The sequence below is a fragment of the Notothenia rossii genome (genome assembly GCF_949606895.1).
Source record: "Notothenia rossii genome assembly, chromosome: 5".
Lineage (NCBI taxonomy): Eukaryota > Metazoa > Chordata > Actinopteri > Perciformes > Nototheniidae > Notothenia > Notothenia rossii.
In genome coordinates this window covers 52,456,720-52,481,373 of record NC_136903.1, presented here as the reverse complement: position 1 = coordinate 52,481,373, position 24,654 = coordinate 52,456,720, and the positions used below count along the sequence as shown (strand labels likewise).

At 40.5% G+C, this 24,654-nt stretch overlaps 1 protein-coding gene across 3 annotated transcripts in view; it reads right to left on the bottom strand.

The window, feature by feature from the left end:
- LOC307039302 (copine-9-like) overlaps positions 1-24,654 on the bottom strand; it is a 313,745-nt gene that overhangs the window by 242,492 nt on the left and 46,599 nt on the right. The gene's annotated exons all lie outside the window — the stretch shown is intronic.

Here is a 24,654-nt window from a genome sequence, read left to right as displayed (position 1 = left end):
TGCATTAGTTTGTAGATGGTGTTTTGTATTTGCAAACCACATTGTGTTTGTTAGTGAATCATGAGGCATTTGTAAAACCTGTTTAGTTTGTTTGTGGAGTTATGGCAGGAAATTAGCTCCATAATCCTTGACTTTAGACAATGAATTCAAAAGACAAAATGTATTTAAAGACCAATCTTTATTTGTAGGTGCCTCTTAACCTGATATATTAGTTATACAGCAATAGTATTGACAATCTAAAAAAACTGAGCAACTCAACTGTCAACTTTATATGTCTTATTGTCTAAAGCATTTATTATTTTCATTTCCCCCCTCTCATATTCAGTGTGGACGGATTGAGAAAGCGTGGTGTCCAGAGAGCTGCAGAGACTTCAGGGACGTCCTGTCTGTTGGTTTGGAGAGGACTGAGGGTCTTTCCTCTGTGAGGAGGACCAGGCCTGATGGAGGAGCCGATGCTGGGCAAAGCTGATACCATCTGCACAGGCCTAGTCTGTCACTTTATTTGACTAAATGTGTTTACTTATACATTTAATATGTTTACAACTTCTGTCCATATGTGCTTTTTATTTAAAACATGTTTGATTAACTTTTGGTTCACATTTCAATAAATTGTATTTGCACTCCTTTTGTCCATTATTCTTACTGAAAATGTTAGATTACACATTCACATCTCACTGAAGATTGGCCCCATTTATTTGTGATGTTGCAAACTCTGTGGTACAAGGCACAAGTGATGTGAAGCTCATAAAGCGAGGCAAATAGAAATAATCAGCTGATGGAGTGTAGATGTAGAAACAGGTGCATTCGATCAGCTGACTGTGTTTTCACAATAAAAGTAGTTTCTTAGTGAATGTCCTGCGCTGATCTTAAATTCCCATAACATCAGCTTTTAATATTACTCTTGGATGTTCTTCTTGACCCTCAGAGAAGGAGAAAATGTTGTGTCTTTCAGGCATGTCCTTTCCTAACAAAAATTACAGGAAACATAAAACATATTATTGCAGAACAAGTGTGTTATTTATGAAAGCGGTGTGTTTGTGTGTTTAGGGGCTGTAGATATAATTATTTTGTAATTGTAATTTTTTTTTTTATTTCAACAGTGAGCTACAAAGACAATCAGATTATGAATGAACAGTATGAAGTTCATCAACATTGAAATATATTTTATTATCAAAATAATGTTTAACTGTTATCAAAACGTAGTGCAACTGTAGAAGCTTGCTCTGTTGTCTCACTGAAAGAATAACTTTTACCACGTTTTTTCAGACAATATTGAGAGATAAATAGTAGCAGTTCTCACTATGTGTTAAATCAGTGGTTCTCAACTGGTCAGGCCTCGGGGCCCACTTTTTACTTGGTCAATACATCGCGACCCAACATTTTTGAAGCACTCAAATCTATTCAACAAAAAAACGTGCTGTAATTTGTACGCTTTTCATCATAAAATATGAATACAAGTGAAGTACAGTGCATATATCCGTTATATCCCTTCACAGAACTAAAGAATGCTTTTAAAAAAGGTTTAATGAGATGATGGAATCAAAGCTGAACTGTATAAAAAGGTACACATGCTGAAAACCCAACCCCAGCAGGGGGGTCTGGGGGGATTCTCCCCCAGGAGATTTTTAGAAATACTAACGTAAACTATGCATTCTGGTACACTCTGAGAAGAAAATAAATACATCTATTACTACCCGACATATTAATAATATTTTATGCCATTGTTTGTTTTTCACTTTGTTCGGACAGCTGAACTTGCTGCTCCTCACAGCGAGAAGAGTAAAGAGGAGATAGTCTGTGTGAAATACTTTAAATTGTGGGTAAGGGTAGATAGCTCCCATTGTTCTGTGACCTGTCAATCATCAAACCGGGGGTCATATTTTATTATGTGTTCATTTTTATCTGAAGTTGTACCCATGGATGTATAAAGAAGAGTTCTACCGCAAAGTTATTCTCCGTGGGGACTTCCGGGCAACAATCTTGATTCTGATTGGCCAGAAGACTCGAAAAAACATCAGCAAATATATTTTATTGGGAAGATGATCACTACGTGACAGAAGTTTTCAAAACCGTTTATGGTCTCCGGTACTTCCAGTCCAACGCCGACTGCATGCACAGCGTTAGAAAATCGGGCCTTCAAAATAAAAGTTTGACTTTTTCGCCCCAAAAAAAAAAGAAAAAAGATTTCCAATTTTTTTTTTTTTTTTTTTTTTCCTACACTCACACATCCGCGACCCACTCGAAACGGGTCCGCGGCCCGCTTTTGGGTCGCGACCCACCAGTTGAGAACCACTGTTTTAAATAGCTTTGCCTTCAATACATTAAATTAGAAAGCTGACAAAGTCATATTGCTTGTTAACATCTAAATGTAACCTTTTGCATGGAAAAACCCCTCAACTTAACTGATGTGTAGGTGATCTAGTATTTAGTATTGTTTAATGGAATGTATATCAGTGTATTAAAGTCAATACTTCATTTATTTAAACCAATATCTTTCTTGATTCTTTGTACAGTATGAAAAAAAGAGCATTTGTACCTGTGCTTAAGTTCACTGCTTTGAGGAGTCCAGTTATGTCTCTCACTCTCTGGTCCAGCCTGTCTGCATCACCTGGACACCTTAAACAAACAGATATATATGTAAAGTACCAAGTGTACAAAAAATATAACTTATTCTCTTCTGTTGAACATGTTGGATTGTGAATTGTCCGAGTCAGGGTCCTTTTTATTTTACTGTAACTTTGGAAGTTGTGTTACCAATGCTTACTGTTTATTTGATACTCATTTGGTAATGCAGTTAATAAAAACAACAAGGTTTGGGTTTGTTCTTCAGATGACTGTGACGTTAACTTGTAAGCTCAATAATGAACTCCAGCTCAACCAACCATATTGTAATATCTAAGTAATCATCTAGAAATATGACATTAATAATTGTAATATACACACATCTTATTGTGAGGTTAATTTCACATACACTAATTCGACATTAGCTTGTCTACATAATTGAGCATAGCCAATTTAAATTAAACTTAGCGATGCATACAGTTCCGACCTAAATAATAAAATATCTCTCTAAATTACAAGGATGACCTTATTTCATCAATCTCAAACAGAAGCTGTTTGTTCTACAGTATTATCCCGCTTAACACTTGTCTATTTCATTTTAACCTTTATATATACAGTCTATGGTTTTAACTTGGAGACTACGATTAGCATCGTTAGCACCGATGTAGCTACCACTCGCTTACACGCTAACCCAAGCCTTAACATTCATTACGTAGCTGATTCAAATCATAAACACATCAATAAGTACTCAAATTTCACTTACCGCAAAAACCGCATTCATGCACCGTCTGTTTCAACCAAAGAGCGAGTCACAATAGTCCAATATATAAGCATGAAGAACAAACAAACATGGCCGGGGTCAAGTTGTGTTCCCTGGATGAACTGAGCATGCAGAGTGCCTGTAGCATCACGGAGCAGCTAGCAGAGAGACAAAAAGCTAACAGCAGCAGTCACTTGACAGAGCTGTCACTCAATGTGACCACACCCTAATTTATGCAAAAACTTTAAAACCTAATATAAATAAAAGGGTCGTGTTAAAAAACAATTCACTCATACATAATCATGAAGATGGAATCTAACTACATCCATAATAATATTTATTGCATCCATTGGTAGAAACATGTTTGTTTATGCTGTAAAATTGGGCATTTTAACATGGGGGTCTATGGAAATTGCTCCTTTCTGCAGTCAGCCCCTATCGGCCAATATATGAACTGCAGTGTGTGGCACTTCCGTATTGGCGTCCCGGCTCTTCCCCAGAGTTTGCCGCTCGGTAAATATACATATATTCACGGTATATCATCCATTCCTCCCCTTATAGGCGTTTTCAGCATCTTGCCTATCGCAGCTTTGTAAGCTGGTGCTGGGGCTTCTTAGGACGAGGCAGGACGAGTGGTCATCCCGTCATGTGTTGTCCGCCGGATACGCCAGGAGTTTCCTGATCTGGCTGGACGAAATCAAATGCAAATCACAAAATATTCGAGAAACGTAGTTGTTTTAGGTCCGTTAGCTTGCCAGCTAGATTAATATGCTAACCTACGTTTGCTAGTTGTTCAGTGTAATATGCCAACCTACTATGAACAACAGCTAGTGGTTCATTATAGGCTATTTACAATTGCAATCTTATACGGGTAGTCTGCTATGTTCGGTCATTCATTATAGCTGGCATAAAAACAATGTTTTCCCTAGCATGTCTAGCTCTTGGTAGCAGGGGTGTAACGGTATACGTACCCGTAACGAAATTATTTGGTACGGACCCTTCGGTTCGTTACACGTGTGTACCGAAGTGTACCGAACGAATACAACGTTAAACGTAAAAAATTGAGAACGTGAACAACTTTTTGGAAGTAATCTCAGGTGCTGCGTCGCAGCATTCAGAGTAATTTGCTCACATTGGGCTCAACGCATCATAGAGCGACCAAGTCATTTCATTGGACGACAGTCATACTATGAGAGCTGGTCACAGGGATGCGTTCAAATTTAGTCAGTAATTTGAGGAACTGTCAAAATGGCGAACGCAGATAAAGTTGAGCCCGAAAATCCTCCAGCATCATTGAAGTCTCCGGTTTGGGAACATTTTGGTTTCGCAGTTACGTACAAGGATGACGGACAAAGACAGGTGGACCGAACCAAAGCTGTTTGTCGGCATTGTTCAACTGAAATTTTGTACGCGGCTGGCAATACATCAAACTTGCACACTTATTTGAAAAGGCATCACCCGAACGTGAATATCACCGGTACCAAAAGAAAAAAGACTGAAGTGCAAACCCAACTCCCACTAGCATTTAAGCCTCCACGACTCGCAACAAGTTCAGACCGAGCCAAAGCTATTACAAATGCCAAATATCCTTATGTTGCCATGTTAGCAAAGCGCTACCTGGCTGTATCTGCTACCTCTGTCCCTAGCAAGAGGGTGCTCTCCACAGCAGGATACATTGTTATTAGGGTTGGGAACCGAAACTCGGTTCCAGATGAGAACCGATAAGAAAATGCCGGGTACCGGGTACCCATTCAAAATACACAATTTTGGTTCTGCTTAACGGTTCTTAAACGCGGTATACCCTGTATTCCACCGGGTCCGTCGGCGCCGCGGCGATCCGGTGGAATAAAGGGTAAGGGCGGACTGGCCATCTGGAGAATCACAGAACGGCCGGCACCGCCCTTAATAACGGCAACATGTAAGTTGCGCTGACAGGTGACAGAGGTCCACAGTTGCCCCGTAGCGAGGCTCCCCCCGCCCCGCCCCACTAAAAAAGAAAAAGACAAGGCACAGTGTAATGCCTGTTAATAGCTTGCCACAGGCATAGCTCAGTCAAAAATAAAGCACAGCTATGGTGCAATACATTTGTACTATTGCATGTATATTTTTTATTTGTAAAAATGTCAGTTAAAGCTTGAAAGAATAAAGATATTTTTGTTATCTAAACGTTTGTCCTCTTTCTTTTACAATTTTGGAATCGAAACGGGGAATCAATAAGAACCGGAATTGATAAGCAGAATCGGAATCGATACATTTCAAACGATACCCATCCCTAATTGTTAGTGCCAGCAGATCTGCCCTTTCGGCAAGCAATGTGGACAAGTTAATTTTTCTTTAAAAAAACATGAAAATACAATGATAAGCAAGTCATTATGTCAAACTGGCTGCTTAGGTACTAGTACAGTACAGTTCAAATACAGATTATTTCAGTTCATCGAAATGCTGCACCTTAATGTTTATTTTTATTATATTTTGTATTTATTTGAGTGAATATTCACAGTTTAATAATAATTAAAAACCTAAAACTAATAGTTTATGTTTTGTGAGTACTAGTACAGTAAAGTTCAAATTATTTCAGTTCATCGAAATGCTGCACCTTAATGTTTATTTTTATTATATTTTGTATTTATTTGAGTGAATACATTATTCACAGTTTAATAATCATTTAAAAAACCCAAAAAATATTTTATGTTTTGTGATCATTTTTTCTGCTGTACCGAAAACGTACCGAACCGAACCGTGACCTAAAAACCGAGGTATGTACCGAACCGAAATGTTTGTGAACCGTTACACCCCTACTTGGTAGCCTTCTTTTTTAGCTCGGTAGCATACATGCTAGGAACGCCAACTATAATGTAATTAAGTTTCGCGACTGACAGTACGGTAAATCACCCGGAGTATTTCGTGTGTGAATGCAGACATTCTCCTGCTATGAGATACATGTAAGGCCATCTGCTGACATTGGAGTTGATATATGGAAACGCTAGCAACTTAGTTAGCCCAGTTAGCACTTTGTCAATGGCTTAGCAGCCCGAAAAAAACGTTTACCCATTTAAACAGTCGTGGTCAGGCCTGGAATTTCGTCATTTTAGGGGCAAGGCCACTTGGCCTTTTGAGTTGTCAATTTTTTAAGGGCACAAAGGCCAAAAGCCAGGGCACCAAGGCCATAAATTAAAACAATGATTTAACATACGATATGAAGTGACTACGATTGTATATGCATTTACAATACTTTTATATATATTTATTAAGCATTCAATGGACACCAAATTGCAAATTAAACAAATTATTTATTAAAACTACCAAGGATTCTTATAGCACAGACATGTTTGGCTCACTGTGAGACTGTGGTAGTGGGCCTACGTCAAGGTGCGTCCTTATTCTGAGTCACTTGAAGATGGAGATGATGACGAGTCAGGGAGATTTGGACTTTTGGGGTTCCTTTGACCATAGGGATGAATATTGGGACTCCTTTTGTTGATGCCAGCTGCCCACCATCTTGCCACAGCTTCATCACTTTGATATTCAGCAGGAGCACAACCCTGGGATTTGATGAGGAGTAGATCTTCAATTGTTGAAGTGTGCAGGCTTAAACGCCAATCGCCCTGCATTCTCTTCATTACTGAGAACTGCCGTTCAACTTGAGAGGTAGAGACAGGAAAAACTAGGACTATTTGTATTAGGTGCAGCAGATTGGGGTACATTCTTCCCTTCTCCAACAAGAATCTGGACCATATGGGAGGAAAGTTTCCCTACTATGGTGACGCACAATGTCGTATGTAGACAGTTCAGGCATGCCACAAGACATGTGAATGGGTATTTTGATCGCGTTTTGAAAATTGGGCGATATAAACGAGCAGCAGACTTTGAACTTCCGTCTGCGATCGCCGGTAGTCAAATAAGTCTGCACAGAGGTCTTTGACAGCTAACAACACAGCGCTAACTGCCTAGCACTAGATAATAATAAAAAAAGAACACAACTGCAACATAACTCAGGGTTCTTACACCTTTTCCAAAGTCAAATTCAAGCACTTTTCAAGCATTTTCAAGGTGCATTTTCAAGCTTTTCAAGCAGCGTACAGCTGTTGTAAATTACATATTTATATGCACATACTTATACTCAAATGATTATATCCCTACCTCACATTAAATCCGATGTTCTTTATGCTATAAACAACCAAATGTGTGTTTCGTAATAGCATTCTACATAAGGATGACAAATTAAAGATAAGAAAACAAAGTTTAATATTGTAAAATAAGTGACCCATATCATATATAGTAGACTGGGCATCCCATATAACCTGGCTGAGCCAATATAAAACAATCAGCCAACTAACTTTTCAATAAATTCTTCATTAACATTTTTAACATTTTTGAGGTCCTTTTAGGGTGGCAGTAAACATACGGCTCTCCAAGGTTAGGACAAAACCATTGAAACACAAAGCTGATATAAAAAAAAGCGTGTGCAGAGATCCTCTTTCTGTGTAAGGGTTTTGGAGGTTTCCAGGGAATTTTTTGCAGAATATGAAACTTTTATTGCCAAAATCTCCCGATAAATACATGTTTGAAGCTTGTAAAGGGAAGATGACAGCTCTCCCTCGCACTAATGCTTTTACGTAGCGATCCTCCCCCCTCCCTCCCGCTGACATTATGAATGTATGGCGTATAGCAGGGGTCGGCAACCTTTTTGATATGAAGTGCCATTTTAAAAATGTTATCAGCGTGCCAACGATCGATAATTATCAACGGGGGGGGGAGGGGGGGGTTGAGGAGCTTGACGCTCGTCAACTATCAGCTGGAGGGCGGGGGAGCCTCGCTGCGGGGAAGCAGTGTGTGGACCTGTCAGCGCAACTTACATGATGCCGAATTTAACAAACACATTTAAATAGTTGGTTTAAACGGCATAATAATAAGGACGATCGTCCGTTCTGTGATTCTCCAGAGCACAAATGTTATGATATTAGGGTCATGCAGAGTGAGCAGAGCCGGCCCGACCCATTAAGCGACATAAGCGGCCGCTTAGGGCCCCGCAGCCACTAAGGGGCCCCCTAGCAAAAAAAAAAAAAAAATACATTTTTTAATTTTTTTTATTTAAAAAATACAAAAATCTCAGTACATCGTCGCCGTGATAAGTATGTTTAATTAATTGTGTTAATATGCCTAGATTGCCTACTCTCAAAGTCATGTATTATATTATTGAGTCAATAATATAATACATTAACCGTGCTTTACCTGAACCTCATCATGACACAAGAGAGGACGGCAGTATTGTAATTTCCCGTGTTCAGTGAATGCAACAGAGGCAAGACACCAGACCAACCAGAGAGTTGAATGGAAATAAACATCTGTCTTATTGGCTGACAGGTACCTATCATGTGAGCTGTGACAATGTTTAAAATAAACTGTCAGTCAGACTCAGAGTTTTTGAAGATGGACATATGAAAACATTTTCTTAAAAAATACGACAATTCTCAAGTGGTGGCTCACACAACAACCCCAGAGCCACCACTTGAGCCAGGTAAACAAGGTATGTAAATGTCAGTAAACTTCCAAGTTATGCGAACATGTAAGCAAAGCATAAATTACAGCTACGTTGACGTTACTTTGAATCGCGGGGGTAAGCTAAACCGTTAGCAAGTAGCTATAGCTAGCCAGGTATATTAAATACAGACTTTGTCATACAATCTGAATGTAATGTTTTTTAGCGTTACCTGGTGATTTCAAAGAAAGCTCTCTGGGAAATGTTGACTTACTGTTCGACATGAAGCTAGAAGCTACCTTACAGTAGGCCTACACAGTTGATCCGGAGTCCTGTCAGTTAACGTGTTTCACAGTTAGTTTAGCTAAGCATCAACCTAGCACTGAAATATATGGATGTTATGTGAAAAGGTCAGCTGAAATGGTGGCATAGTTGCCACTGCTTTACATGTCAACAGCATCTTTGAACGTATTTGCAGCAGTAAATGTGGCTGTTTGGCCACTGACGTTGCCATAACAACACCTGAATTTAAATGTGCAACCTCTTTTTGTGACAGATTTTTGCAAGAAATTATAATTCTTCTGAATGATATTCCTATTGACAGCTAGTTTCTATGTGAACATTATGAGATGGACAGCCAGAGAGAATAAAGGAAAAACAGTTATGAAATACTATATGACAAAACAAGAATACAGTTTAAAGTGGACCTATCATGCTATATTTGAAAAATATAGTGTAGGACCATACCTATATAAGGCATATTTATACTTTTTATTTTTCAAAATACCAAACAGATCATGCATTTTAGCCATTCCTCATTTCGCTCAATTTAACACTGTCTTTGCATGGGCTGATTCTGTGAGAACAGCACCATCTACAGGCCTGGCATATGTACTACAGCGTCTCCAGCGCTTTCGAACGGCAATGTCCGTGGCTGTCTCCTCCTGATTGGTGGAGTTGGCCCAATAGCCGTAGCGCCACTTCTGTGACGTCATAGAAGTGTTCAAATCTGGATCAGTCTGTATCAGATCCGTTGCAGTCCCTTTTTAAGAGATTTGGGTATGGAGGAAAATAGAGAGGGTTGTGTTTTCTGACACTTGGTGAGTTCCCTGGAACACCGGGGACACATATTCATGAATAAAACATGTACAAAAGCGCATTTTGCATGATAGGTCACCTTTAAGTGATTTGTAAGATATCCATAAAGAAAAATCTGTTTACAGTTCTGTTTCATATGGGTGTTGAGAGATGTATCCATAGATCTCTTAATTTTTCTCTCGAAGTGCACCAGATTCATGCTTTTAACTTCAATATTTAAAAAAAAATCTTCCCGGGGGAACATACCCCCGGACCCCCCTAGAGGAGGTGAGGACCCCCCTAGAGGAGGTTAGGTCCACGGTGTTTACATGCTTATTTATACAATATGTGTGCTTATGCTAACATCATAAGACAAAAGTTGGTTCCGTGTTGTAGTGAGAACACGCTAGAGTGAGGGGGGCCCCCAAGCCAAAGCTCGCTTAGGGCCCCCAAAAGTCTAGGGCCGGCCCTGAGAGTGAGATGAGATCGCTGTCCCTTTAAGAGAGAGAGAGAGGGGTGCGGCTTGTGCATGTGTGTTTGTGAATGGTAGAGCGACAGTGAGGGAACGTGTATAATATTTCTGGAAGTGAAACGCGAAAGCAGAAAAACAGAAGTCTGTGATGTATTTTGTGAAACAGAAGAACAGCTAAATAAATGCAACGTCCTCCCAAGAAGAGCTCGCCTCTCTCCAGTCATTTAAGCTAAAGTGGGTTATTGAACCTGAAGCTTGTTGCTTCTGCCCTCCTCGACTACGGTCTGGGAGCCGACAGGAAAGTTCAACACACAGATGGCCAGTCCGCCCCTTTGTAGCATATTATTTCGATGAGAGATGAGCAGATCGCCACTGGGCTTTCAACTAAATACACAGCCACGCAAAAACTGCGGCATTTGTACAGCTCCTTATGGTTACTGCAATTAGTGAAGTGCTTTCCTCCGTGGTAAAACGATCAGCACTGCACCACAGAGGAAAGCGGCAGAAAGTCAACTGGAGATAAAGAGAGCGGGGCTGCGTTGCGTGCATGGCTTCCTTCTGCAGGTAACGGGGAGACGAGCTCTGGCGGCGGTCTCGCGTTCAGGATCCGAAAATTAATTTAAATATTTTGCACACTTATTCCACTTATTCCTAGTGTGCCACTGGTTATGCCAATGCTGGCACGCGTGCCAGGGGTTGCCGACCCCTGGCGTATAGTAATCATAGATAACACGGCAGGGTCCGTTACAGTTTGTTTTCATCTGATTTCAAATAAACAAAGTCTTGGCTTTCAGAATATTAAACTTGTTTCGGCAAATTCAGATGATAAATACAACTTTGAAGCTTGTAACGGCATAATTACAAGCGGAGAACGGAGTAACTTTACGTCAAAGCAGGCATAACAACAGCCGGTGTTTCTCGTGAGTGTTTTCCCCGGGAAACTAACACAATACACACAAACGCAAAAATACACAAACACACACTCGCGAGCTTCCCCCAGACCATTAATACAAACGAAAATATGTTTCCTCCGTTAGAAAGCTAGGAATATCCTCTTTCCAACAGTGTATAACTCAAAATGTGTCTTCGGGTCAATGTGACTGATTTCGATGGAGCAAGTTTAGGCACGAAAAATACTACCAGTAGAAATACATTGCTTTTATGTGCTTCATCCTCTGAAAACCACAGGATGGCGACTGTCGCACATACTGACATAGGTACGCTCCTTTTTATTATTGTCACCTGCATAAGCAATAATCCACATCGAGTTCGCTAACGTTACTAGCTTAAACAAACGTAACATGCAACGTTAGCCTAATCCAAAATGCTCTACTACGGCTTACCTTTCATATTGCTCGTCAGCGCAGACTCTCCCATCGCGAATAATTGAAATTCTTTGTGGCAAACTGTGCAGAAGGCGAATCGTTGGGTTGATCCTCGTTTTAGCCACAGCTTGTATTTCTTTTCGGATAGCCAACGCTCGTTAAAACAGCAACCTCCTGGCATACTGTCATTCTCTCATTAGAATGCCCAGGTCACACAAATAAAACACTTGCAGGTCGCGCGCATAGCGCGGGAAGGCCGGAGCGGAGCTGTTTTATGTAGAAGCGAAGCAACTAAGCGCGCTCCGACTTCTTTATTTTCTTTTAATCTAAAAAGCGAACTATTCAGTCAGACAGCAATTTATTGTAAAAGTAAAGCATTTACCATTTCAAGCACTTTATCTCAAATCCAAGCACCATTCCCAAAATTCAAGCACTTTTCAAGTCATGAAAACACCTCGTAAAAATTCAAGCATTTTCAAGGATTTGAAGCTCCCGTACGAGCCCTGATAACTTATCCAAGTAGTAACAAAAACACTTCAAAATATTATAATTATGCATTACCATACGAGCAAGAAATAGTAATGTTATCCATAAAATTACACTTAAAGCTGGACAAATGAAAAACTTAACGGCAAACAGGATCATCACAAAACCTTACCTCACCTCAGCCTTTTCTTGAGCGGAGAATCAGCTAGCTTGGTCCTAGACCGTCCTACGCACACGGACGCGTGAGGGGGTGGGCGGAGATAGGTCCTAGACTGATGTCAACTGTCATCATAGACTGTTCGAGCGGTGCATTCCAGGCTCAAATCAAGCGCACCGCTGATTTTTTTTTCCTCCTTCAAAATATGCTGGTGTTGAAGCCGTGTCAGAAAAGAGGCAGACTGCTAAACCACAAAACTTAGTCAGAGAGGGCATCAAGGCCACTGTGGCTTTATGGCAGATATCATTTTTAAGGTCACAAGGCCAAAGTGGGAGGGCACGAGGGCCATGGCCCTCGTGGCCCTCGTGAAATTCCTGCCCTGTAAATACCTTGTTTGTTTTAAACATCATAAATACACAAACAACAATGAATACTTACAGGTTGTGTACCCGAATCTCCCGCTGGTCCAAACAAAGTAGGAACAGCATCGTTCTTCAATGCCCTACGTTGTACCTATCCGGCATGAATTGCTGAAAGGTTTGTGAAGCTTTGGCTGAAGTCGAATAGTCCATTTAGCTTAGGGACCTTGCTCATGGAGTGAAATGACCCGGAAGTGTGGCAGCCATGATAAGTGCCGTTCGAATTCTCTAGCTGATAGGAAGGAGGTTTCAAACTTCCTTTTTAACCTCCTGTAGCTTAGGAACCACTTGACCTCCCTTGTCGAAAGGAGAGGAGAAAATGCTGCCCCACAATGCCTTGCAGCCGCAGCATTTGCCGTCACACAACAGTCGGCCGTTCATGGAAACAACCGATTATGACGGATAAATTATATCATGAAAGTTACGGTGCTTATTAAGCATTTTAAAACGTATGTGGTAAGTTGCCAAAGTGCTTTGTTTTGAACGTTCATCATTATTATAATCAAAAAGAGAAATATGAACGTTAGTTTTTACTGAAATTATCAAATAAAGTCAACATTTCACAGTCTTTACTGAGCTGTGTGGGGTTTGTTCAACTTTTAAAAGATGTTTTAATGGTGATATACACAGTGATAGATGTTAAGGACTAACGTTTATAATAAATACATGTGTATTGATTTTAAGATCTTTTCATAGTTCATACAATCATACGTATTGGGATGATTTGTATTAATGTGGACCGGAGGGAGAGGGTGACGAGCATAAGTTTCACTTTCCTTTTTTATTTTAATTCCAACTTTGGTCATGAAGAATATGTTTCTCTGTTGTCCACGTTCATAAAGCATAAAGCAACAGCATCAGAGCACGGTGCAGAGTCTCTAGATGAGTTTACAGTAGTCCCTCGTTCTTATTAAACATCCATGTTGTAGTCCGCTGTATAGAAAACTGTAGTTTCCATAGTTTCCCCACAGAAGCAGACGCACATTTATGACGTCCGCTGGCGCATCATAAACACGTCTGATAGTGAAAGTGCAGTCGAATTCTCTAAAGTACCACAGTCTCTTATCCTAAGTCCTTTTGAATTCTCCTATCCACTATCCCTTAACCCCGTGACGTTTCACTCAGAGGTCAAGGAATAGACGATAGGGTTAGAATTTAGGAGCTGATTTTTTGATTATCCGACCGCAGCCCCCGTTTCGTGAAATGCTGGCAGAGGGTGTGGCCTCTGGGTATCCCCACGCAGGAAGTGAACAATGGAAAATGAGAAATCTCCAACGAGGCGTTTTGAGGCCGCATAGACTGTGTTAGAGTTTTACTCGCTACAGGGTGTACTTTGAGGGTTTGTGACTCTGCAGACCGTTTACATGCATAAAAACCTTCATAACACACAAGGGGACGGGTAATAACCGGAAAAGCATGACATGGGACCTTTAACAACATTTCATCAACTCAACTAAATATCTTACAAAACATATCTTTCTTGATTTGGATGGTATTAATAGACTTCGAACAGTTGTAATTTGGGCTTTACCCCAATAACATCCGATATAATCATTGCTATTATGCTTTTTGGGGTAGTGTGTTATATAGGTTTGTGTGCATGTAAACGGTCTGCAAAGGCTAAAATCCCTGATTTCCCTCCAGAGGAGGTTTCTCTCATCAGTGGACAGAACTGTCATCACTGTGATTACTGTTTCCAATCTTTACTAATCACAGAGACTGTAAGAGACTGGCCTGAGGGACAGGTCAGCTGCTGTCACCCCCCAGCTGTGCCATTGGGGGGTGGTTATGCTCTTTGGGGGTATATTTGGAGAGCTGTTCATTTATGAGTGCTGTGCATCCTGATTCTCTCTATCTGTTCTCCTCCTCGAAGAAGGAAAAAAGGAAAGGGGACAGGCCAGAAAAGGAAAACAGGGTCAAGCTAAATAAATAAATACCAAAACAGAGGGGGGGGCAAGAGGCTGAGAGTTTAGGAACGGTTGGCTAACTGAATCCATTTGGGACGGGAGTGTGTGTGTGTGTGTGTGTGTGTGTGTGTGTGTGTGTGTGTGTGTGTGTGGGTGTGTGTGTGTGTGTGTGTGTGTGTGTGTGTGTGTGTGTGTGTGTGTGTGTGTGTGTGTGTGTGTGTGTGTGTGTGTGTGTGTGTGTGTGTGTGTGTGTGTGTGTGTGTGTGTGTGTGTGTGTGTGTGTGTGTGTGTGTGTGTGTGTGTGTGTGTGTGACTTGATGGAGGCCAGCACTTGTGTAACATTTACAGTGTGTGCTGTCGAGGTTACATGATGGCACTGAAGTGTGAGGACATCACATCAGAATCAGGGGGGCCGATTGGGTTTTGTTACAGTTGCTTTAATTTATAATAAAATCACATAGAAATATATATATATATAGAAACATAAGAGGTTAACTTTAAAATGTGCAATACAATGAAGTAGACTAGAAATATGTATATACAAATAAAATAAAAACAATTATAAAGTGAGTTTGGTAATTTGGGATTTATTGTATGTCATATTGGGGACATTGTACATTATACTGTATGTATTTAATGATTAGTCATAATCACCTACATCCAAGGTGTTACTGATAATAGTTATAAATAGTTATACAGCTAAATGTATGCACATCTGAAACTGCTCTGCATATTAAACCATTTTAGATATTCAATCCAAACATTCTTTTACATGGCCCCAAACAACTATAGTTTTTTGTTTCAAAGTGACCAAACGACATGCAAAAACAAATGGGAAATGTTGCCGCAATTATTAATCATTGCAAATGATTTATGATTGTATGAGCTTCAATTGTGTCCCAATATACGTTAAAAAAGTCTCCCACATGTACAAATTATTTAGCAACCACTGACTGTTAAAATCGTCATTATAATGTGTTTATAGCGTACGCATTTTAATCAGAAAGTATTCCAGCACAAACATACTTTAGACCAGGGGTGGGGAACCTTTTTCCTCTAGGTCATTTCAATTTTTTCAACATCCTCCGAGGGCCGTACAAATTATTGACCTCTGCTTAAAAGTACTAAAATCACAGCCCATTCATTTCGCCTTTCTTTCATGCTGTGCAAAGAAAAAGCAACCACTTAATGCAGATATCTTACCATGACTCACGCACGCATTCACGTGCACGGTTTGGCATGACCACCAAAACAGAAAGATATTGGAAACAAGATGTGTGCAAATGCATTTAGTTTCCTATCCATGTGGACATGATTTAAGTGTGGGGGGGGACCTAACCTCCTCTAGGGGGGTCCGGGGGCATGCTCCCACGGGAAGATTTTTTTTTTTAAATGTTGAAGTTAAAAGCATCAATCTGGTGCACTTTGAGAGCAACATTAGGAGATCTATGGATACATCTCTCAACACCCATATGAAACAGAACTGTAAGCAGATTTATTTTTCTTTATGGATATTTTACAAATCACTCCCCTTTCAAACTGTATTCTTGTTTATTAATAACAACTTTTTTTAACTTTTTGTTTACTTTATTCTCTTATTTTTTTATAACTATAACGATCATATAAAGATGTGCCCTTACCTCACTGGTTGGAGAAAAAGCTTCTTATATTCGCTAGCATAGCTAGCTAACCAGATGCTAATAACAACAAAGTTATTGACTGTATGATCAGTACGACAGATGAACAGATCGCCACTGGGCTTTCAACTAAAGACACAGCCACGCAGAAACTGCAGCATGTGTACGGCTCCTTATGGATACTGCTTGGAAGTGCTGGAGAGACGTTCTGGTGCTCTCCGTCAGAATTGCACCCCTGTCAGACGAGACATGTACCACGAGATGACACGTTAGGCTCGTGTTGTGTTCAAGGACCCTGACCTTGGCCAGCAAAAACAGGCACTCGCTTTGTTTAATTTGTTTGCGGTCAAGATTTCTTTAATTTTTTTCTTTTTGCGTGTGTTTATAAATTACCTCGAGGGCCGTACCAAATGGTGTCGCCGGCCGTATACGGCCCGGCGGCCGGAGGTTCCCCACCCCTGCTTTAGACTATGCAGGGACAGAGAGAGAGGTGGGGGTTACAAGGGCCCCACACTCATATTAACCCAGCAGTCAGGTCTGAGCACCAGGGACATTTTTAAGAGCTGCACTTCCTGAAGAAATCATAGGAACATTAATGTATATGTTGACGACTGGCAGACAGCAGAACAAGCTGTTAACCTGATGTTGATTGAAATTAGGTTTAACAAGGGCACCAAAACCCTTACACTAAACAGTATGTTCTGTGAGTCCATCACTGCATGAGACTAGGGCTGGGCATCCCATAAAGAAAATATCAATATTGTCATATGAGACTACATATCTTCTTGAATTTTCAATTATCACATAACTATCTTTCCCTGGTTTTATAGGCTGGGGTAGGCTACAGTGAATTGATGTCACTTTTCAAGCTGTTCAATTATTTGTATTACCCACTTAGCTATTATATATATATGTATATATATATATATATATATATATATATATATATATATATATATATATATATATATATATACTGATGACCATTTATAAAAAATCTTAATGTGTAAATATTTTGTAAAGCACCATTTGTCAGCCCTGCAATTTTGTCAGAATATCGATATTGGGTTATTGATCTGAGATATTGTGATATTTGATTCTCTCCATATCACCCTGCCTGAATGTGACTCCTGTCACATAGAGCTATGGTCAATATTTAAATATAGATAAGTTCAGTATTAACTAAAGTTAATGGACACATTCAGCTAGTTCAGGCAGTTAACTCGAGCACCAATGATATATTTACACGTGACGCGCCTCGTCCCTCTTACAACCAACCAACCAATCACATTCTCCTAAACTTCGCTCTATTCAAGCTGCCAGATCTGATATGATATTTTTGGAAAAGATTGATCATTAAAGTTCTGAGAAGATATACACTTTATCTATTAAGAATAAATCACATTGTCCCAAGTTGCTTAACTGCGGCTCTGAACCTCAGTGACCTCGCAGCGAGGGTCCACCTGTGGAACGCTGCGTGACATCATCAGGACGCATCGACCCGGTCCTGTGGAGCCGGACGCCGGGCTCAGAGAGAGGCGAGACTTGAAAGAGCCGGAGGGTCAGCGGGGTCACAGAGGGTCCAGCTCCCCTCTCCAACCCAGTGGGGAGGGGGCTTTGAATTTCAGGACCCCTGTGACACAATCATTACCCTGCATCATGGTTCCCCACCTCCACCACCAACAGGAAGAAAGACTCATCTAAGGGATGTGTCAATAACTGACCTGTGGCCTGCTCACTGCTGCGCATGATCCAACTGTCCCTACCCAACATGAAGCACATACTGTCCAAAATCTGCAGATCTTTCCGATTCAAATGCTATATTACCAATGTATAGCTATTTAATAAATGCAGATGTAATATAGTGGTAGATAATACTCAAATGGTTGTCTAGTGGTTGTACCCTTGTAAGGTAATAACACCTATGATGTGCATAGAGGATGTTAATCATAAAACCGAGTTATGAGGCAGAACTAAGCATATTGTCAGAATCTTTCATTTTCTGCTATTTAGATCATGATTATATGCAGATGTTAATACTGACTGATAAACACAGTAGAAATTTTCCTTTTTGCCTTTTCAAACCCAAAAACTCTCTGAAATTATTTAGTTAACTATTCGCTTTATCAATGCTGAAGCTGTCCATGAACGAGATCCAAATCTACTGACTGCCATTCCATAATTAAGCATATATCACTGTTCCTGCCTCGCACACCGCCATTCATTAAACCATAATGTAAGTTTTAGCCAGTTTACTATAAATCATATAAAAAAGAGGGATATCAATTTGGAAGAGCAGGCAACTTCGTTTTGTACTATTGCGGGTGTTCCACTATCCAAGATGTCAGTGATGCAATGCCACTATTGAACTTACCTGTTTTTTCCAGTTGGGGAGTGGACTCATTGTCCGTTTCTCCGCCCTTGTTTCCTGAGCCTCTCTCTGCAGCAGAGGGGAATCCCAGTGCTTCCAGGATGCTTAGAACTCACTAAAAAAGTAGCTCATCAGAGAGGCACGCAATGAAAATACTATGACAGGCCTTTGCCAATGCTTACAGTTCCATACCCCATAAAATTGTGGATATTGCATATGAACGACACTACGTCCTGAGTAACACAATCACAAAATACCTCTAATCTCGGCCTGCTATATGCAATGCCAATGTCACAGCGTGACACACAACCCACTAAACTTCTAATAACCACAGGTTCTATCACTAAGTCCAAGTGCATCTCCAGATGTATGCATGCACATTTTCTCTCTGCCTCTGAATGGATAAAGTTACTTTCCACTTGTTGGCTTTTTAACTTGTCTATTCTGTATTAAACAACTAATCACTGTTTGGCTAGCACACAACTTGTCAAACTCTTTAGATACAGGTTCTTTGTGTGTTGTTAGAGATACAAAGTCTTGTTGACAGGCAAAAATAGCACTAACTGTAGAAGCTAACAGCAAAGTTACTATCATAGTGACAGTACCAAGATAGACAGACAAAACGCGGCTTCTTAGACAAAGAGCTCCAAGCAAACAGCAGTTTCTGTTTGTTGTACCATTTGTTTGGCTGAGTATAGGAAGCAGCCAGGAAAGAGGCAGAATGTTTTACACTGGATTGTTTATAACACCAACTGCAGCTAAAGCTGGTAATGTGGCATGAGACTTAACCTGAAGTATTGGTTATCTTATGCCAGTTGTTCATGTTTATGTGCTACAACACTTGGCAAGCAACCATTATCACCATCCTAACCATACGCTACCGACAAGTCATCAGGTTCAGCAGCAAAGAAAATAATATTGAAGAAGCAGAAACGAGAGTTAACATTGGCGTGCCGTTCTACTGGAGACAGCTGCCGAGAGATGAGCTTTGATTCTGAGTTTCTTCAGTGCAACTAATGACAACTAAAACCGTACGGAAAACTCCAGCGTATTTTATAAATTGATTCGAATGAGAACAGAGCACATGCCGTCTGCAGTGGACGTCTCCAGAAAAACCGAAGCACCCAGTGTATTTTTTCCAAACGTCCGTCGTATTTGTGCGGCCGCTTAAAGCGCACCGTGGTGAAAATATTTGGACTTTTCAGAAAAGTGCCGGTGACGTCACTGTAGAAATTGGCGGCTTGTTTTTGGTTGTGTCTGTCGTACATCATCATAACATCATAACAAAGATGGAAAGCCTGTTTGTTGGAGCAGATCGGCCGGGTGGACACTGGATGTTGCTGCCGGTGAGTGTGTGAGTTTTATCGTCCCGTTCCCTCGCTCTGGCTCTGGGTGACAAACCCATTCATACAAAGTGTGAGAGCCCGAATATTGGTGGGTGGCTTATGGTTGAAAAGCAATGTAAAAACAATGTATAATAGCACAAACAATTAAATAAATCCATGCTACTTTGCCTTAGAAATATGACATATGGTTGTCATACAAACAATAAAAGAGCGCTGGGAGTTTTTTTGATGAAGCGCTGGGAGCAGGCGTTCATCAGCACCCTGCCAGCGCCTTCCTGCCAGAAAAAGGATTGTATGTGGACACAGGTCCTTAAACACTACATAGAAAAACTGCCTCCCTAACAGTGTTGGGCAAGTTACTTCCAAAATGTAATATATTACATATTACTTATTACTCTCTTTTGAAAGTAATAAGTTACATTACAATATTACTGTCTCTGAAATGTAATGAGTTACACTACTTTAGTTACTTTTTAGTTACTTTCACCAAAATAACCGCAAAAGAATAGCTAGGTATTTTAAATGCTAAAATGTAGTTTAGTGCAGCTCATTATGCATCCAGTGAAGGGCAATGTGGTATAGCATAACAACTGTGTAGGCCCTTAAGGCTACTAACAACTTGTATTACAGGGCTTAGTTGAATACTCGATTCTGATTGTAAATTCTTAACATGTGACACGTTATACAGCAGTACAGACCGCTGTCAAGGACTATAATGAAGGTTAACATATTGTAAATCAAGGCAAATATTATTTAAACCATGCTCATGGTTTGAAATGGCAAACTTTGAAAGGCAAAAGTATTATTAAAACCATGTAGCCTACTACATCATCACCTTGGTCCCATCATATACGCTGGGAAGAGAATATTTACTGTGCTTGAAAACTGGTATTACATCATCATGTGAGGTTGACTTTGTGACCTGGAGAACATTTCAGCCTCAACATCAGCTCGTTGATAATACGCTTGGGATATGAGATATTTTTGTAGCCATTCGTGGTGAAGGCATCTGTGCTATTGTATGCATTATTTTTGACCCAACATTTCTAAAGGCATGTCAGAATATGGTACTATTTTCACATGAATATTCTAGCCATTGTCTATTTTATACCACAAGCTTTAAAATGACCGCTTTACCCCACTGTACAGGCGGGTAGTTGTTTAGATATACCTGGCACCTGCGGGCCGCAGAGGGGCGGCGTAGTTTCGGGCGACGAAGACTGCTGCTCCGGGGCCGGCGAGTCAGACGGGAGTAAGCTAGTGTCCACAACGGAGGGTACGTGATGTCCGCATCTGACCTGTTGCTACTGTCTGCAGTAGATGCAGTGTTGCTGGCGTTTAGTGATGGTTGCTTTAACCATTTTCGTATAAATGATTATCCACAGATCAGATGTGTGTCACTGCTGTGGAAGCACTTTAGAAATGATGCACGCGCAGCGGAGCAGGTCACGCGCACCTGACACAATTTGTTGTTAGTATTTTTCGCTACGTTCTCTTTTTTGAATGGTTGCATAACGTTCAACTTCCCCGAAGATCTCGACGCGAACCCTGAAGGGTAAACACCAGGTTTACTAATCTACCCGCACAATTTGTCCGGTGTCGGAATGTCTCGCTATGTTAGTACATTCTTAAAAAACAAAACACCATTTAATTTCGGGTTAAAATGTGTTGTAACTGCGTTACTAAGCATTGTAACGGGTAATATATTACCCACATTTCATTAGTAATGCGTTACATTACTTCGTTACAGCAAAAAGTAATATATTACTGTAACTCCGTTACTTTTGTAACGCGTTACACCCAACACTGCTCCCTAACTAGACTAAAAGTGTCACAATATTTTTTTCAATCACTTTCACCCCTTCATCCATTTGCAGTGTCCCTAAAAGAGCCTTCAATAGGCGCTTTCACACCGTAGTACTTTTCCCAGGAATAGTTCCGATAGTTCTTGGGATTTTGCGTTCACACCAAAAAGATCTGGAACTAGAACCTCGTTCATGTGAACCTTTTCACCCCTTTTCAGTCTCTGCAAGGTTCCAATTTCTAATTGCCTGGGCGAATTGCAAACAACGCCCCGTATAACATATATATATAAGTTTTGTGAAGCCGCCATTTTATTTGCTTGCATTAGCATTATTAGCATTAGCGTTAGCCCAGCGCACCAACGGAGAGAGACTAACTTATGGCAACACAAAATAAAACGTGGGAGCGGTGGAGTGATGAGGAGGTGTCGGCGCTTCTGGCGATTTACCTGGGACTTCTGGTGGCAGTATACGCCGTGAAGTTGTTTGCGGCCTGCCAGTAAACCCAAAGCAGAAGACGAAGAAGTGACGTCAGCGGCTTCATTTGCGTAATCCTCCCTCAGGGACTTATTCCGGTGTGAACACGATTTACTAGGAGAGTTCCGGGACTAAAGAGTTTGGCGGGACTAAGTACTGGGAACTAAGTACGGCAAAGTACTTGGTGTGGGAGCGGCTATTGCTTTTCCGTACAGAAGGTTCTTGTGTCATAAAGCTATCTCACACAATTCCCTCTGCACATCTGTTACACAATAGAATACAAAGCACCTTCACCTGAGGGGCTAACAGTCAGAGAACCTGCTGTGGGACTTGTTTCGACTTCTTGTTGTGTCAAGCAGAAAGCAGCTAAAGCTCACACATGATTTGTTGGGTTGTAGTGCACGACTCGTGTTCAAAGATAATTTATTTTCTTTTGGTGATAGCACTGTGAGCTTTGACAGCAAGATCTGAGGCGCCTTCATCTGTGCTACGGAGAAACGCTCACTGAAGAATCCACAAGCCAACAGAACTTACACACACACTCACTATCACACACACACAAACCTTGGGCAAATAGGGCACTGTAAGCACCAACAGGCAGAGTACTGTATATTGCACACACTCACTTTGAACACTCTATGTCACATTCAATGTTCAGCCCTTAAGACCTGTTTCTAAAGCATGCAGTCTCATGTATCTGAATGATTGATGTCTTCAAGTAAACCCTGCTATTTTTCAACCTCTGTATTGTTGTTATAATTGGGTCACTCTTTCACTGCCCTATCCCTTCCGCTGTGCACATCCTGCTCACTTGGCGGTTGCAATTAAAGTTTTATTGAAACACGATGGCAGGGCTTTACAAAAATTATAAAAGACAAATTAAGACATGGGGAGCAAGAAAAAAATATATGCACATGGCTCTGTAGCTGGATGACAGAATGGAGACGATATGGCTGGTCTATGGAAGGTTGGGTTGTATGGATGGCTCAACCAAACCTCAGACTGCTTTTATTTCCTGTTTCCTACCAGCAGTGCACGTTTTTTGGAGCATGACCACCATTGTTTATTCTATAACGTCAACGTTAACAAATTAGCCCAAAACCACAGTGTTTCCTTAACCCTTACAAATTGTCACATCATTACATATTCATTTCCAAACCGTGATTTGTCATAACTATTGTGGGAGAAGTATTCAGATATTTTACTTCAGTAAAAGTAGCAATAGTACTTTTTTTTTAAATACACTGTTCCATGTTAAAGGCTTGCTTAACGGTTTAGTACCAACATTAAAAGTAATCTTTTTGGGTAATACATTTGAAATGTTCGACACCGCGACAGGCACACTGGTATGGTCCATATATATATAAACTTGTTTTGCGGTAGCATGCAATATTCTAAGGGGAACAGGGATGATATCACAGCCTGGTATGTAACCTCACAGTGCAGAAATCAAAGGTCCCTGGCCTGGTACAGACTGCCATTAAAATTATGGGGGTTTCAAAAACATCCATCCCCCAAAACATTTGTGAGGAGTCAATCATTAAACCAGTGGCGAGACGTCAGGACTCTCTAGGCCCTTTTAGTTATATTTGTCATTAGTTTTACTAAAATAACTTGATTTCATTGTATTTAAAATAACATTTCCAAAGAAATAAATCCTTCGAATCTGCCTGTTCAGTTTCTGTTGTAATGTGAAGGGTTAAATGAAAGAAGCTCCTTTGGCCCTCTCTGCGAGTTACTGTGAAGACAGGAGCTGATTGGTGGTAGCTATGAATTCACAGAAGGCCCGCTATAGTAACTGAAGGAGAGAGTAATGTCAAATGACAGTACAATTGACTAATCATATCTTCCCTCTAAAAGGGTGGGCTTTATTTTCGCTGACTTTTTGACAAGTTCCGCCCGCTGCGAAGTTTATACATGTGTATAAAGTGTTGCAGTGACGTGTCCTAAAAAGTAAGCTGCGCTCGGGTTCCCTCGACAAAAAAGTAATGGGATTTCTCCATAGGGTTTTGGAAAATAGCTCGAAATAAGGTCTGTGGAACGAACCTGTTAGATAAATGCACGTTGTGTTCAGCCGGATAATATCCACATGTCTACCCTACTTTTATTATTTTCTAATCATAAATCTAATAGATAGATTTATGATCGATAGATTTATGATCGATAGATTTATGATTAGCGTAAGTTCATTCATCACTTCAGTGATAGTGATGACATCGTTGCGAAATTATTAACCGAGTCATTTTCAAGATTGAGTTACAATGATAAATTGGAGTGGCAAAGGATCAGCTGCATGACCCCGCCATCAAGTGCTTCATCCAAAAGGACAGGAGGATGGACTTTGTGTTTCAGTGATTTGATCATCAAAGGTAAGCCT